Genomic DNA, 14,908 nt, shown 5'->3' on the forward strand with positions numbered 1-14,908 from the left:
ATGACTTGTAGTTGAAACACTTTCTTTTTTATTATTTTTTTTGGTTGTAAATTTTTTTTCGGGTACGAAATATGCTTTTGTCTCTAACACCAAGTAATACTTCAAGCCATTGTACATCAAGGAATAAAAAAAATTGTAATTTGTTTCCTATTTCAGTCCAAGTCTTAGACACTTCAGCATAATTGAAGAAGCGTGAAGAAGCAAGGCCCTATATAGGGCCTTGTGAAGAAGTTGTTAACGCCCTCTTTGGTTTGTCTCATTGTAATTAACCAACTCGCACTGCACTAGATGTAATCGGGAATCTATCTCATTTTTATATTGCCTCGTCTCATTGCGTTCTTGGTAAGTTTCCAATGGGATGACGTTTATTTGTTCCATGTATCAGATTGTCGGACCTCTTAATTTATCGCATTGTTGTGTGTTTGATCTGTTTCTTTCTTGGGTTAGTATTAGAGTGAGTGACAGTGAGACGATTTTTTTTTGTTCTCCCCGCTTGCCTTCGTAGCTTAGCATCCACACCGCCCGATCCTCTTTCACAAATGGCAACGATAGGACCTCGGGGGCTCGGGGCCGGGGGGGGGGGGCACTCAATTATAGTGGAAGTGGATCGTATTACCGAACACTTTGCCCACTTTTCATGAATTCATTCATATCAAACAAATTATTATAAAAAAATTCACCAAACTTTCACGATAAATACACAAATTAGGCCTGGCCCTAGGCTAGGGCCTAGCACTCCTAGTACCAATGAGGTCCAAACATTACATGTATGGACCTCATAGGCGACATCAGTGCTAAAATTGGGTTAGAGATTTATGTCGATCTAAATTTATTGTAATTTCAACAAAAGTACTAGCTAAATTTGAGGCTTTTGTTGAAATTTTGCTTTAATGATACATTTATGCTTCATTAAGTAACAAAAAATTGAAAGAAATGAAGGGGAACTTACATTTTGACGACTTTTTCCTGATTTTCTTGGCAGTTGTCCTTCACTTCTGACTCTCGATCGGACCTGATATGCAGATCACGTATACGCGTTCTCGTCAGGTGATCGGTCGGTTATTCTTTTCGCCAGATGTTGATAATTATATATTTCATAACGCAGCGTTCATCGCAAATTTAGCTGAAAGAGATTGAAGTTGAACAGCGCAAGCTTTAATTTATTCAGAAATAACGTTTGATTGCACAAGTTTCGCCTCGGACATTTAGGATCATTTGGTCCCATATTGGCGTAACTACGGGGGGGGGGGGGGGGGGTGTCCCTACCACCGTCCACACCGGGCGTCCACAAGCCAGCAATTATCTTTTTTCTCTCTTTTTAACCAAAATGCTTCCCCCCAGAAAAAAAAGAACCAGGGTTAAAGAGAAAGACAATTATGATAGAGGAACACAAAATACTTTATTTTTTCAGCTTTTAATGCATCGACTTATAATCAAATATTAAATGGGGCTTAGAACATTTTTTTAAAAAGTCAATTAATAAAAATATTCCGCTCTTCGGGATTTGAGCTTTCATGAAATATCAATCTTTTTCATGATTACCGAAAATACTTCAAATGTCCAAAAAAAAATTATCGGTGTATTAGCTGATACCTTGCGCCCGCCTTAATTATTTTAATGTTGAGATACTTTGCTTTAATTTAATGAATTCCTAAAAGCATTAATTCTCAGATCATTTGTCGCAATCGAATGATTCGATTGGTAAGCTAGTTGTATAATTATTATGATTCATGAATTGTTTAAAATGTGTCTCTCTATCAGTTTTGAATATTTAAAAAAATGTCAGCTCGTGCTTTTTGCTCGCAATATTTTGATTAGTAAGAAATTCTTGTGTATGCGAGTTTGATACATAAATAACTAGAGAGAGAGAGGGGGGGGGGGGGTGTCCCTCAGCTACTTGTCCTTGCTTATTCCATATTTTTTTATTATGCTCGTGTTGTGAGTATTTCAAAGTCTTTTCTTTTTCTCACCCTTTTTATTGTCTCGGAGCTTCCCTCTATTTCTTTGCTACGATGTATAGCCCATCTTACTTGTTTCATTTTTTTATGTTCTCATTTCATTGAAAACATAATTATTAAACTGACGTAGAAGACTTTACAACAAAATTTTGATATTGTTTTTTCTTGTTTGTTTGGCTTTCTTTTTTCTTCTTCTCAGTCCTTTTTCTAATTAGTTTCCCTTTCCTTATTTTATATTATTTCATTTCATGAGGCATCCGCCAACTTATATACAACAACAAACGTTAGAGGCGGATATCCAGTAAGGGGGTGTGGTGGTGTGCCCTCTAAAAAGAGGAAAATAGGAAGGAAAAAAAGCAGGAAGGAGAAAAAATAAGAAAAAAAGACGATGATGGCAATGCTGATAATGATGATGAAAATTATCTTGGTGAAGATGATAGTGGTGGTGATGGTGGCGGTGATGATGATGATGATGATGATAATAATGATGGTGGTAGTGGTGATAAAGATGAGAATGAAGTTGGTGACGATGATATGATGATGATGTAATTTTGTCTTTAAAAAAATAATAGTGCAAAGGCGAAATCATTTAAAGTTTATTATGAAAATAGCAGAAAAAAATAATTTGAAAAATTGTACGTATGCGTATGGAAAATCTATCCCCCACCAAAAAAGAAAAAAAGTGAGATTTTGTTTTGTTATTTGTGACGGCGCAGGCCTATGCGAACAGCTGTGTGATATAATTATGGTAAAAAAAGTAAATGAAATGCCAAGAAATACATGATAATGACTTTTATTGTACATTCAGTATATCAGTAGATAAATTCATACTCGTTCCAAAAAAGAAGAAAGTGGGTATATTATGGACCATTAAAAATGGGCAGTTGCTCTATATATTATATTACATAGAATATATAGAGCAACTGCTCGTGTGTAGCGGTAAGTTATTCACTGATCTACATAATTCATGCGGCGCACGGCGCGTGCGCAATGTTTAATAATTATTGTTGTGAATACAATGAATGTCATCAAAAACATAATAACACAGATCAAATAGTGCCAGCTCGACGCGCAAAATGAGAAAAAAAATATATATTTTCTGCCCTGATAATTTGATAACCCTAACCTAACCCAATTTCTAAGTATTTTTATCATAAACAGGATAACTATATACAATGATTGAAATTAACTTTATATTCTTTTGCGAACAAAATGAATATGAAAGACAGCTTTTTGATAAAGAACACAGTTTTAGAGCGTTAGAGCGCGATTTATACCTACAACCGCTAACATAGGCGGATCCAGGGGGGCCGAGGGGCCCGGGCCCCCCTATTGGCGGAGCAAAAAAAGAAAAAAAAAGAAAGGAAAAAAGAAAAGGAAGGGAAAAGAGAGGAAAAAAGAAGAAAGGCAAACATAAGAGGAGGAACATGATTAAATGAAATAACATTAGGGGAAGACTCTGAAAATAATTTTTTTTAAAATCTATTTGTTAGGATAAAAAATTTTCGCTCGCGCTTCGCGCCTTATTGTCTTTTAGGGTATTTGCATATCTTGCTCAATATGGAGCTTGAAAAATCAAACTTTGAAGTCATTATACAAAACATATTTCAGCTGGGAAATTGAACTTTCATTATTTTGTTTCATTTACAAATTGATTTTTAAAAAGTGCTCTGTAAAAATGTCTGTGTTATCATCTGAACATTATCATTTTCTGCTTGCGCTGCGCGCTCGCAAAATTTGAATTTTCAGGTACGTATTATTTTCCTGTATTCCATAAAGTTCTCAAAAAGTTCCCTATTCAGGTCAGATTGTTAAAACGTATCAGCTAGCGCCGCACGCTATAGCATTTGGATTAGTCGGTTATGTATATCCCAATATTAATTCTAAATCAAACTAATTTGATGACAGTTTATCAAAAAATTCGACTCGCGATTTCTGCTCGCATTGATAGATATATAATGCCTCTTATGCATAATTACAAAGTGCTTTAAATGTCCAGTTTTCAGGCCATAAAATTAACACATTTCGCGCTCCCATGCGAGAGAAATAGGAAGATGGTCATCAATTTCATATGATGACATAATGCCCTCATAGCATGTTCCGGTCCTATGTAAAAACTCAAAGTAATAAAAATAAAATACATCAGCTCTTTTTTAACTGTGATCCATCACAATTCACAATTTTCCCACAAAGTGTTTGCATTACAGAGCTTAAATTCACCCTTTGTTATATCATATATTTTTAGCTCGCGCTTTGCGCTCTCTTTATTGATTTTCATGATAAGAAAGTTACTTAGAATACCCAAATTCTAGGTCGAAATCTAAAACACACGTTAATTCAGATACGCAGATTGTTCTCTATTTAAATCATTATCCAGTTTCAGATCACAATATCAAAAAGTGTCTGCTCGCGGATAAATAACTTATCCTTTTCATGATAAAACATGAATGGTGCGTCCAGAATCTTTCCCCATAATTTTGTTAACCCATCACATTTCTCCTATTTTCTCCTCCCTTTTATTTTCCATTAATTTTTCTTTCGTTCACTTTTTTTCTGTCCTCTTTTCCCATAATTTATTTTACCCATCACATTTCTCCCTATTTACTCTTCCCTTTTATTTTCCATTAATTTTTCTTTCGTTCACTTTTTTTCTGTCGCCTTTTCCCTTCTAAGTTCTATTTTTTTTCTCGTCTCACCGCTTTTCCTCATCCCCAGCCCTCGATCGACGCCCGTGCAGATTCGCAAACAATATCAAGAGTATGTCTACTTGCAAGGGCGGAAATCTCTCCCCAAAGGTAGGGGGACCAGGGGCTGGAAAATTTGACAAGCAAAAAACAAACAAAAAAAGAAGGTTTATCACCCTCTAAAGAAGGTCATCTTGACCAAAAGAAATTTGACAAGCAAACAAGCAAAAAAAAGGGGGCATGCCAAAAGTAAGATCGTCTCTTCCAAAATACATTTCGAATTTGAACGACATGACCAAAAATAGTAGGGGGACATTTCATAATGTGCCCCCTACTATTTTGGGTGAGGGGACATGTCCCCCGGCCCTGGGGTTTGCGCCCATGTGGGTGGGGGTGTTGCGCCTCCCTATCGGGATCATATCACAGCGAGTATACACTCTTCCATATTGGAAGAGTGTTTACTCGCTGAGATTTCGATCTCACACATAATTTTATAAAAAAATAGAACAGCTACGCCTTGAACACAGGCCAAAATGCCTAACGATTTCTCCGCGGCATTAACAACTCTCGTAAAGGGCGCTCCATTTATAAATAACGTTGCATGAACAGCTCTCTATGGCGACAAAATTTACCGCGGAATTGCAGCCAGCAGCGTGGGAAATTGGCAGAAAATTCAAGAAGAGAACCGGTGAGTACCGATTTAACAGTATTCATGTATTAATTAATATTTATTTAATCATAAGAATATTTTTTTTTTACGGAAAGAAAGCTTAGTTCTAAGCTAGGGCGGCCCAAATGCGCGTGAGTGGAGTCCCAGTTTCTTAACACGGGTAAGTATTGCGGTGTCGCCTAGAGTGGGGCCTAGTACTATACAGACAGACAGGCGCATGGCCAATGTGGGACTGGGAGACTCTCCAACATGGGAGACAATCTCCCATATTGGAGATTTGCTTTGCAAAAGGACAAAAGAAACAAAACCAACAAAAGCATGATTTTTTCCACCCAAAAATTTGTCTCACTGAGGTCAGAAGCCCATTTGTTTTGTGTGTGATTGACAACAAAAATCCTTATCAAAACAAAAGTAGACGGTGAATTTTTAAAGTAGACGGTGAAAAGGGGTAATTTTTCATGAGGAAGCTGCTTATCACATTTTTAGTTGCCGCCAAGGTAATCCTTTTGCCGCAAATGTAAACAAAGGAAATTGGTCTCCAAAACTGGAGACTGTCTCTGAAATTGGATACCCAAATTCTATACAAAAGTCTCTGATATTGGAGATAATCTCCCACATTGGAGACAGTCTCCAATATTGGCCGTGCGCCTCTACTGACAGAAAATCTCACGGCGTCACGCAAAGCCGGTCTTTGAACTTGGCATCTCTGCCAAAAATTTTCCCATGCAAAGGGTCCTATGGAAGCTGATATCGTAAAAAAAAACGATTTCGGCAAAATTGTTAGGCTAACAATTTTGCCGAAATCGGCTATGCGTGAGATTTTCTGTGAATCTGAGTGAGATCACAGACCATAGAAAGAATAGAGATGTATATTATTGACACTAGTAGAGTAATCGCTCGCATTGACGCGCGCGTAATGCGGCTGTGATTCCATGTATTGCGCAGCCGCCATCTTAAAGAGGGCAAGAGCGCGGATTTATAACACACGGCTCTATGGGAGAATATCACATATTTCACTTTTTTACATTATATTTTCAATTTAATACTGTATGCATCGTTAAAATCACAAGGCAAAACATTTTTATGTTAAAATATATGATAACCATGCATCCGGGGGGCCACTTACATTGACGAGTGGATACCATGCGCGAAAAAAAAAACCACGTAAAAAGGATGTCCTTTTCACGATAGGGCATGTTACGTACGTACTGATAAGGGTGTCAAAAACACAAAAATAATGAAAGAAGGTATACATCTATTTCGCTAGGAAAATCACGTGTTTAGGGTCGAATTTGCGGGGATGATAAAACAAAATTAAAATGTTTTATAAAGGATGTCCTTTTTGCCCCAACACTTCGTGTTTAGAGTCCGTTTTGCGCGAGGTGTAGAAGGTGGGATCGTACTAAACCAAATAAGGTAAAGCCGACCCGTAACAATAAAACATTCCTGTACTTGTTTAGGGGTTCATTTCAGGGAATATTTGCCAAGAGTATCGTTTTGTTTCCAATACTTGTTAAGGGTAGGGTTTCACACGCCAATACTTGTTAAGGGGTGCATTTTCAGAATATGGAAATTACGTGTTTAGGGGGCTTTTCGAGACCCCATGGTCGCGCATGGTATCCACTCGTAAATGGAAGTGGCCCCCCGGGCCATGCATATTTTATAAAGGAGATGGACTGAACATCCAGAAAACGGGGGAAAAACGACGAGGTATATAAGCCATCATACCGTGACAAGGGTGTCAGATAAGGTCAACTTAACACTTTAGAGTGTTCATATGTTCTCATTATTTGGTGCTCATTTGACACTCAGTGTTCAAGCAATATACTGTGTTGAAACAACACTTAGAGTGTAAAATAAACACCAAATACTCAGAAGTGTTGAAACAACACCGTGACAGGTGTTGGATAGAAATATTTAAAAAAAAATTATTGTTGAAGTTACACTTCACTGGAGTAACTCAACACTGTCTGTTGTTGGGGTATATATTTAAAAAAAATACCCTAGTGTTAAGTTACACCGTCAGGCTGCAGGTGTTGAAGAACTTGAAATCGGACACCAAATGGTGTGAATCCGAACCGTGAAACAACACCAAAGCTGGTGTTGGTATTTTTTTTTTACACCAATGGGTGATTTAAACTTTCGTTTAAATTTTCGTTTCTGCAGGTGTTCGAGGGTGTCAAATGAACACCAAATGGTGTCAACTTCATAACATTCTCCGACTCGTGTTCAAATCGAACACCAAGACTGGTGTTGATATATTTTAACATCCTAAATGTTGGTAATCTTAACACCAGTGGCAGTGTAACTCCAACACCAGATGGTGTGGTCCTTTATTGATTGGGCTGATGTTAGATTTAACACCCGTGGTGTTAAATATAGCTAACGTCGCATAGTCTCCAATATTATATTTAATGGGATTATCAGTGATTCACCGTATGATTTCTATGAAAGGAAATACCACTGCCTTTTTTCCTTCTGGATGTACAGCCGAAAGCAGCACACGATCCCGGCATGATTTCCTCAAAATTAACTGAAAGGAGGTGAAACTTCAGACCAAGCCCAGGGGCTGTATTCTGAAAACGTTCTTATCTTAATTTTGTTCTTATCTTAATTTTGTTCTTATCTACGTCACTTTTTTAAATTGGTATTCTGAAAACGTTCTTATCTTTTTCTTATCTTTTGTTCTTATCTTTTTTCTTATCTTGCTCTCCACCCAATGCTGAGCGCGTAAATTTACAACTCGCGCATATAATACCAAAGCGCGCTAAAAGATAAGAACAGAATGTAGATAAGTGGTTCTGAAAACGTTCTTATCTTTTTTCTTTCTTATCTTTCACGATATTTAAGACAATATTTATTATTTAAGATAGCTAGAGGGTTATCACATCTCACGATGTCCTCGTTTTTTCTTGCTCAAAATCGATGGCCTCTAGTAGTAACAAGTACCCACAAGTATTCCTCCCACCATTTATTTCATTCACCCTTTATTTTGCCCGTCTCTTTTTTCTATCCCTTCTTTCTTTTCCATTTTTTATTCCTTTCTATCTGTCTGTCTTTCTTCCTTTCTATTTGTCTGTCTTTCTTCCTTTCTATTTGTCTGTCTTTCTTCCTTTCTATCTGTCTTTCTTCCTTTCTATCTGTCTGTCTTTCTCCCTTTCTATCTGTCTGTCTTTCTTCCTTTCTATCTGTTTGTCTTTCTTCCTTTCTATCTGTCTGTCTTTCTTCCTATCTGTCTGTCTTTCTTCTTTTCTTTCATTCTTTATATCTTTACTTTTGTTCTGTTTGAATCTTTTAATTTCTTTTTTTTCTTTTGCTTTGTTTCATTTATACTTCATCTTTCTTCCTTTTTTATTTTCCCTTTTCGTTTTATCCCTTTCTTTTTTTTCTTTACTGAGTCTTTTTTCTGCTTCCCCCCGTTTCTCTTCCTTTTCTTTCTTTTTCTTTTTTCTTTCTTTCTTCCTTCACTTGTTTGTAATCTTTATTTTTCTTCCTTATTTTTCTTCCATTCTTTCGTTTTTATACATGCTTTTCCTTTTTTAATCATTCATTTCATTTTCCCCCTTTTTCTTCCTTCCCTTTAATAATTCTTATTTTTTCTTATTTTTTTATTTTTGCTTTCTGACACTTTTGTGTCTTTTTTTACTTTCTTTCTTTTTTTCTTTATTTTGCTCATTCTTTTTTCGTTCGTTCTTTATTTACTCTTTTTCTTTACTTTCTTTCTTCTCTCTGTCTTTCTTCTATTAACTTTTTCTTTATTCTTTCCAATGATTTTTTTTCGTTTTTTTTTTCCCAACTTTTTATTTTCCCTTTCGTTTTCTCTTTCTTTCTTTCTTTCCTTCTTTTCTTCTTTCTTTCTTTCCTTCATTCTTTCTTTCTTTTTTTTTTCTTTCTCTCTTTCCTGATTTCTTTTTTCTATGAATTTACCTTTCTTTCTTTATCTTTTTGTAGTCTTCATATTTGCATCAAATTTCCTTTCATTTTTTTCTCTCATCTTTATTTCTTTGTTTAATTTTTCTTTTTTCTCTCTCTTCCTTCACTTTTTACATTTTTATTCCCTTTTTTTCTCTTTTTATTTCTTTCTAACTTTCTTTCATTCGTTTTTTTAGACTTTTTTCTTTTTCGGTTCCTTGTTAATTTATTTTATCTTATATTAGTTTGACCTTTTTCTATTTTTGTGTGTATTCCTTTTAGTTAATTTCTTTTTTTCTTCATTTTTGTTCCTTCACTTTATCATGGATAATTGTTCTATTTTTTTCTTCCTTTTCCTTCTTTTATTCATTCTATTTTCTTTCTTTTTTATTTTTGAATTCTTTTTGCTTGCTTTCTTTCGTTTACTCTTTATTTTTTCATTATTTTCTGCTTTGTCCCTTTCATCTTTTTTTTCTGCTTCATTCTGACCCTTTTCTGTCTTCTTTCTTTCATACCTACTTACTTTCTTTCTTCATATTTTGTTCTTTATTCGTACCTGCTTTATTTACTTTTCTTACTTTTTTTTTTGCACGTGGACGTCTCGAAATAATAAAATCAGTCATTGCGTATAAAATGCCTATTTCGCGCAATGCGCCAGAAACGGTGAACGCGCAGCGCCCATGATATTCTCTTCACATAAGGAACGCTTCTATTGGTTAAACTGCCAATATAAAGCGCATTTTGATTGGTAAAATCTTAAAAATGGGCGTGTTGGAGATAAGAAGAGGGCAGTCCTTACAGAGATAAGAACGCGTTAAGAAGATTTTCAGAATACCGATTTGCAATGATTTTAGCGTCTTCTTATCTCAGTGAGATAAGATAAAAGATAAGAACGTTTTCAGAATACCACCCCTGATCTACATCATAGGTAATGCACGTATAGCAACCTATTTTTTGCCCTCTTTAAGATGGCGGCCGCCCCGAACATGGATTCACAGCAATTTGATGAAGTCCGCCCTCTAGTGTCAATAATATACATCTCTATGTCACAGACATTGTGTACAAATATGGGGATAGGCTGTGATAGTTGCGTGAGACAGAGATTTGAGGGGATGAACAAGAGTCCAAAAGGCTTGAGTCTCACGCATATTGCGTGAGACTTGGTAGCTCTGTTTTGGTCCCTTGAAAAAGATATCGTATTACCGAACATGTGTTTTATATGGGAAAAGTTGAGAAAACAACAAATCACTTAATGCTATTTTGACCATATTTTATTATTTTTAGAATATTAAATACTTTGAAAATGTGTTTTTCAGCATTTTTTTATCATCTTTCTATTCATATTCCCTTAGGAAGGACGTTGTAAAGTTTTGAACGTATGAAATTATTTTCTGATGCGTAGGCTACGATGTGTGCGTTCAGTAATACAAGGCCGGTCGGTAATACAATCACTCACTATATACATATATCATGTGCCGCGGAGGGGACTCCCATTTTCACACTCAAATTTCCGTTCCAAGGCATAGCATTTTTGTCTCACCTGCGAAGCAAAGTGAGACTATAGGCGCCGCTTTTCCGACGGCGGCGGCGACGGCGGCGGCGGCGGCGACGGCGGCGGCGACGGCGGCGGCGGCGTCAACATCAAATCTTAACCTGAGGTTAAGTTTTTGAAATGACATCATAACTTAGAAAATATATGGACCTAGTTCATGAAACTTGGCCATAAGGTTAATCAAGTATTACTGAACATCCTATTAGAGTTTCATGTCACATGACCAAGGTCAAAGGTCATTTAGGGTCAATGAACTTAGACCATGTTGGAGGAATCAACATCGAAATCTTAACCTGTGGTTAAGTTTTTGAAATGTCATCATAACTTAGAAAATATATGGACCTAGTTCATGAAACTTGGACATAAGGTTAATCAAGTATCACTGAACATCCTGCATGAGTTTCACGTCACATGACCAAGGTCAAAGGTCATTTAGGGTCAATGAACTTTGGCCGAATTGGGGATATCTGTTGAATTCCCATCATAACTTTGAAAGTTTATGGATCTGATTCATGAAACTTGGACATAATAGTAATCAAGCATCACTGAAAATTTTGTGCAAGTTTCAGGTCTCATGATTAAGGTCAAAGGTCATTTAGGGTCAATGAACTTTGGCCGAATCAGGGGTATCTGTTGAATTACCATCATAACTTTGATAGTTTATTGGTCTAGTTCATTAAACTTGGACATTAGAGTAATCAAGTATCACTGAACATCCTGTGCACGTTTCAGGTCACATGACCAAGGTCAAAGGTCAATGAACTTTGGCCGAATTGGATGTATCTGTTGAATTACCATCATAACTTTGAAAGTTTATGGATCTGATTCATGAAACTTGTACATAAGAGTAATCAAGTATCACTGAATATCCTGTTTGAGTTTCAGGTCACATGATCAAGGTCAAAGGTCATGTAAGGTCAATGAACTTTGGCCATGTTGGGGTTTTTTGGTGAATCTCTGTAAGTTTATTGGTCTAGTTCATAAAAAGTGGACATAAGAGTAACCATGTATCACTGAACATCTTGTGCGAGTTAGAGTCGTATTCAAAGTCAGCACTGCTGCTATATTGAACCGCGTGATGCAGGTGAGACGGCCAGAGGCATTCCACTTGTTGTCTTATAAAAGTTATTGAGAAAAAGAACAAAGAAAGCTGCTCCAATGAAAGCATAGCATTTTCTTCTTGAGACAAAGTTTTGTTTGGGAAAATATTCCACTGATTCGGAGAATATTTTCCCAAACTCTTGGAATATTTTCTGGTATTTTCTGAGCCATTCAATAAATATTCATGATGTTTGACCAGCGACCTTCGCATGCGATATTTTGAAATCGGCCGTGAATAATTATGTGTGAGGAATTAGATACTGGCCCAAAATCACCTATTTTGAGGATAACCGGAGGATGGACATGGAGTGAATTAAGGGTGAAGAGTAATAAATAAGGCTATTTTTCTTTCTTGTTATATTTTTTTCTATAATTTTTACAATAAACCACCATTTGATCCCACATTTGTCACTCGTATATCCGAACTGGTTCACTGTCCCGATGTTCGGGTAGTGGAGCGTAGTGAAGTGAAGCCTGCACGAACATCGCTCGAGGTAGCTCAACCATAGTCAAACTCGTAGAATCAACCCAGCCATCGCCATGCAACAATGGTCAGTGTTTTGAACAAATCATGCATGCAACAGCGACAGTACGTATGTACATACATGTACAATTACAATTACAGAATCTCAATATGATCTGATCGCCGAGCAAGGACACTGACAAGGCCAAGGGCCTAGGATTTTTAATATTTGATGATGTTCTTGTCAGTGACTATTCAAAATCATAAAATGGCAACACCCTGTTGCCATACACGATCACAAACATCGGTCAGACGGAAAGTTTTTTTGTGACATTTTTAGGGCGATCCTTGTGAAGGAAAACTTAGATCATGTAGATGAGAATGAAAAAATGAATCAGTGTTATGTGGACGTATCCCCTACCACTACCAAGCCACCTTAGATCTACAATTATGAAACAGCAATACAATCCACTCCATTTCAAACATAACTCAAATGAAGATATATACAGTGTATATGTTGAGATATTACATATTTATTGAGTGTATTGCAGAAAATGTCCAAATTAACAAATAAAAGTGCGTTAAAAGGTTACAAAAGGTCAAACTTTCATCTTCTGGAAAATAATGAATAATGAAATTGGTTCCTCATTATGTGCTGGAAAAAATGGGACGGGAAACTCAACATCAACTTTCATTGGCCTATTCTACTGTTTTGGAGGAGCTTTTCAACATTTTCTGATTTTTTTTGGCTTACCTTTAGAATCCAATGTCATGAATCGATTACAAAAATCTTTGGCTTTGAAAAGGGGAAAATAAAGCGAATGGATACAGACACTGCACTAGACAGGAATAACCATTACATATCTGACTGGGATTTATTTAACAATTTCTGACATTTATCCCCATTCACTATGACTATGTATTGCCATTGGCGAGTGAAGCCAACGCAGTTCAGTGGAACAACCAAAATACAGAGACTGGCACTTTTGGTCTGTATACAGACACATACAGTAATTGGATATGCCCGGCCTGCATGCCGAGGGGGGGGCACTCAGTAATGCGTGTTGGGCATGTGCTGCGGAGGGGACCCCCATGTTTAAATTCGAATTTCCGTTCCAAGGCATAGAATTTTTATCTTATTGAGAAAAAGAACAAAAAAACCGCCCCATCCATCCGCTACAATGAGCTGCAATTTTGGTGAAAATTTATCTAAGCGGCCGCTCCGTAGAGCGCTGTGCAATCATCGACTCTGCGCGAGCGCACCCAGCGTCCAAGCCGCCGGGCCAGCTGCATATATGAGCTACATGCACGTATTCCCATTCTATAGGGATGCATGTACACACTCACACGCAGGCGACCCATTCCAAGGACCCCCGTTTGGCGTTTTCACAAACATTTACAGTTACGAAGCCTGTTCCTAGGACCGTCTCGCCCACCAGAGGTGAAGGCGAGACTTACGGATCCAAATGTCGTCCGGCGTCCGTCCGTCACAATCCTATAATGACACGTAACTCCACAACTGTAATAAGTCGCTTTTCAACCAAACTTGGATGGTAGATGGACTTGAGGGACCTGCATGTGATGCTGCAGTCTGAGGTCACATGGTAAGGTCAAAGGTAATTTTCAGGTCAACGTTATTACATGCAAGACTCTCTTATGACACCTAACTCCGCAACCGTAAGTCGCTTTTCAACCAAACTTGGATGGTAGATGGACTTGGGGGACCTGCATGTGATGCTGCAGTCTGAGGTCACATGATAAGGTCGAAGGTCATTTTCAGGTCAACGTTAAAGTTTACATGCAAGACTCTCTTATGACACCTAACTCCGCAACCGTAAGTCACTTTTCAACCAAACTTGGATGGTAGATGGACTTGAGGGACCTGCATGTGATGCTGCAGTCGGAGGTTACATGGTAAGGTCAAAGGTCATTTTCAGGTCAACGTTTAAGTTTAAATGCAAGACTCTCTTGTGACAACTAACTCCGCAACCGTAAGTCACTTTTCAACCAAACTTGGATGGTAGATGGACTTGAGGGACCTGCATGTGATGCTGCAGTCGGAGGTCACATGGTAAGGTCAAAGGTCATTTTCAGGTCAACATTAAAGTTTACGTGCAAGGCTCTTATGACAAGTGTATTCCATCCCAGTCATTTCACAATGAAGTTTCGATACAATTCTGTTGCGTGCCCTCGCAAGTCACGATATTTCTGGTTATTTTCATAAGTGGGCGAGACACAAAATTGCTTTTGCTTTGTTCGCATAACTATTTCAAAGTTCTGCGCAAATCATTTTCACTAACTTTTCAAAAGCAAGTGGTGCTCACTCAAGTGGAAATATTTTTCGACAGTTATATCGTCATTTGCTTTTATGGATCTGTACCAATGTAAAAATGTGAAAAAATCTTCAGGATATTACAAATATATGATTTTACAGGATTTTTTCTAAGTGTAAACTTTTTGTTGATACGCACTGTAGTATGGACAATTGCACATATGGGACAATTTATTATTATTACTTAGAAAAATCCCCAACATACAGTGTACATGTACGTGTATGACCGGAATACC

At 37.2% G+C, this 14,908-nt stretch overlaps 1 protein-coding gene across 2 annotated transcripts in view; it reads left to right on the top strand.

Annotated features, from left to right (window-relative positions):
* Positions 1–253: 253 nt before the first annotated feature.
* LOC121411220 overlaps positions 254–14,908 on the top strand; it is a 30,342-nt gene continuing 15,687 nt past the window's right edge. Inside the window, exon 1 of one of the 2 annotated variants that reach the window (XM_041603807.1) lies at positions 254–342. The gene's annotated coding sequence lies outside the window, so the exon portion shown is untranslated. The remainder of the gene's footprint in view (positions 343–14,908) is intronic. The other variant, XM_041603809.1, reaches the window with a different exon arrangement.

The sequence above is a fragment of the Lytechinus variegatus genome, chromosome 3, assembly GCF_018143015.1.
Source record: "Lytechinus variegatus isolate NC3 chromosome 3, Lvar_3.0, whole genome shotgun sequence".
NCBI lineage: Eukaryota > Metazoa > Echinodermata > Echinoidea > Temnopleuroida > Toxopneustidae > Lytechinus > Lytechinus variegatus.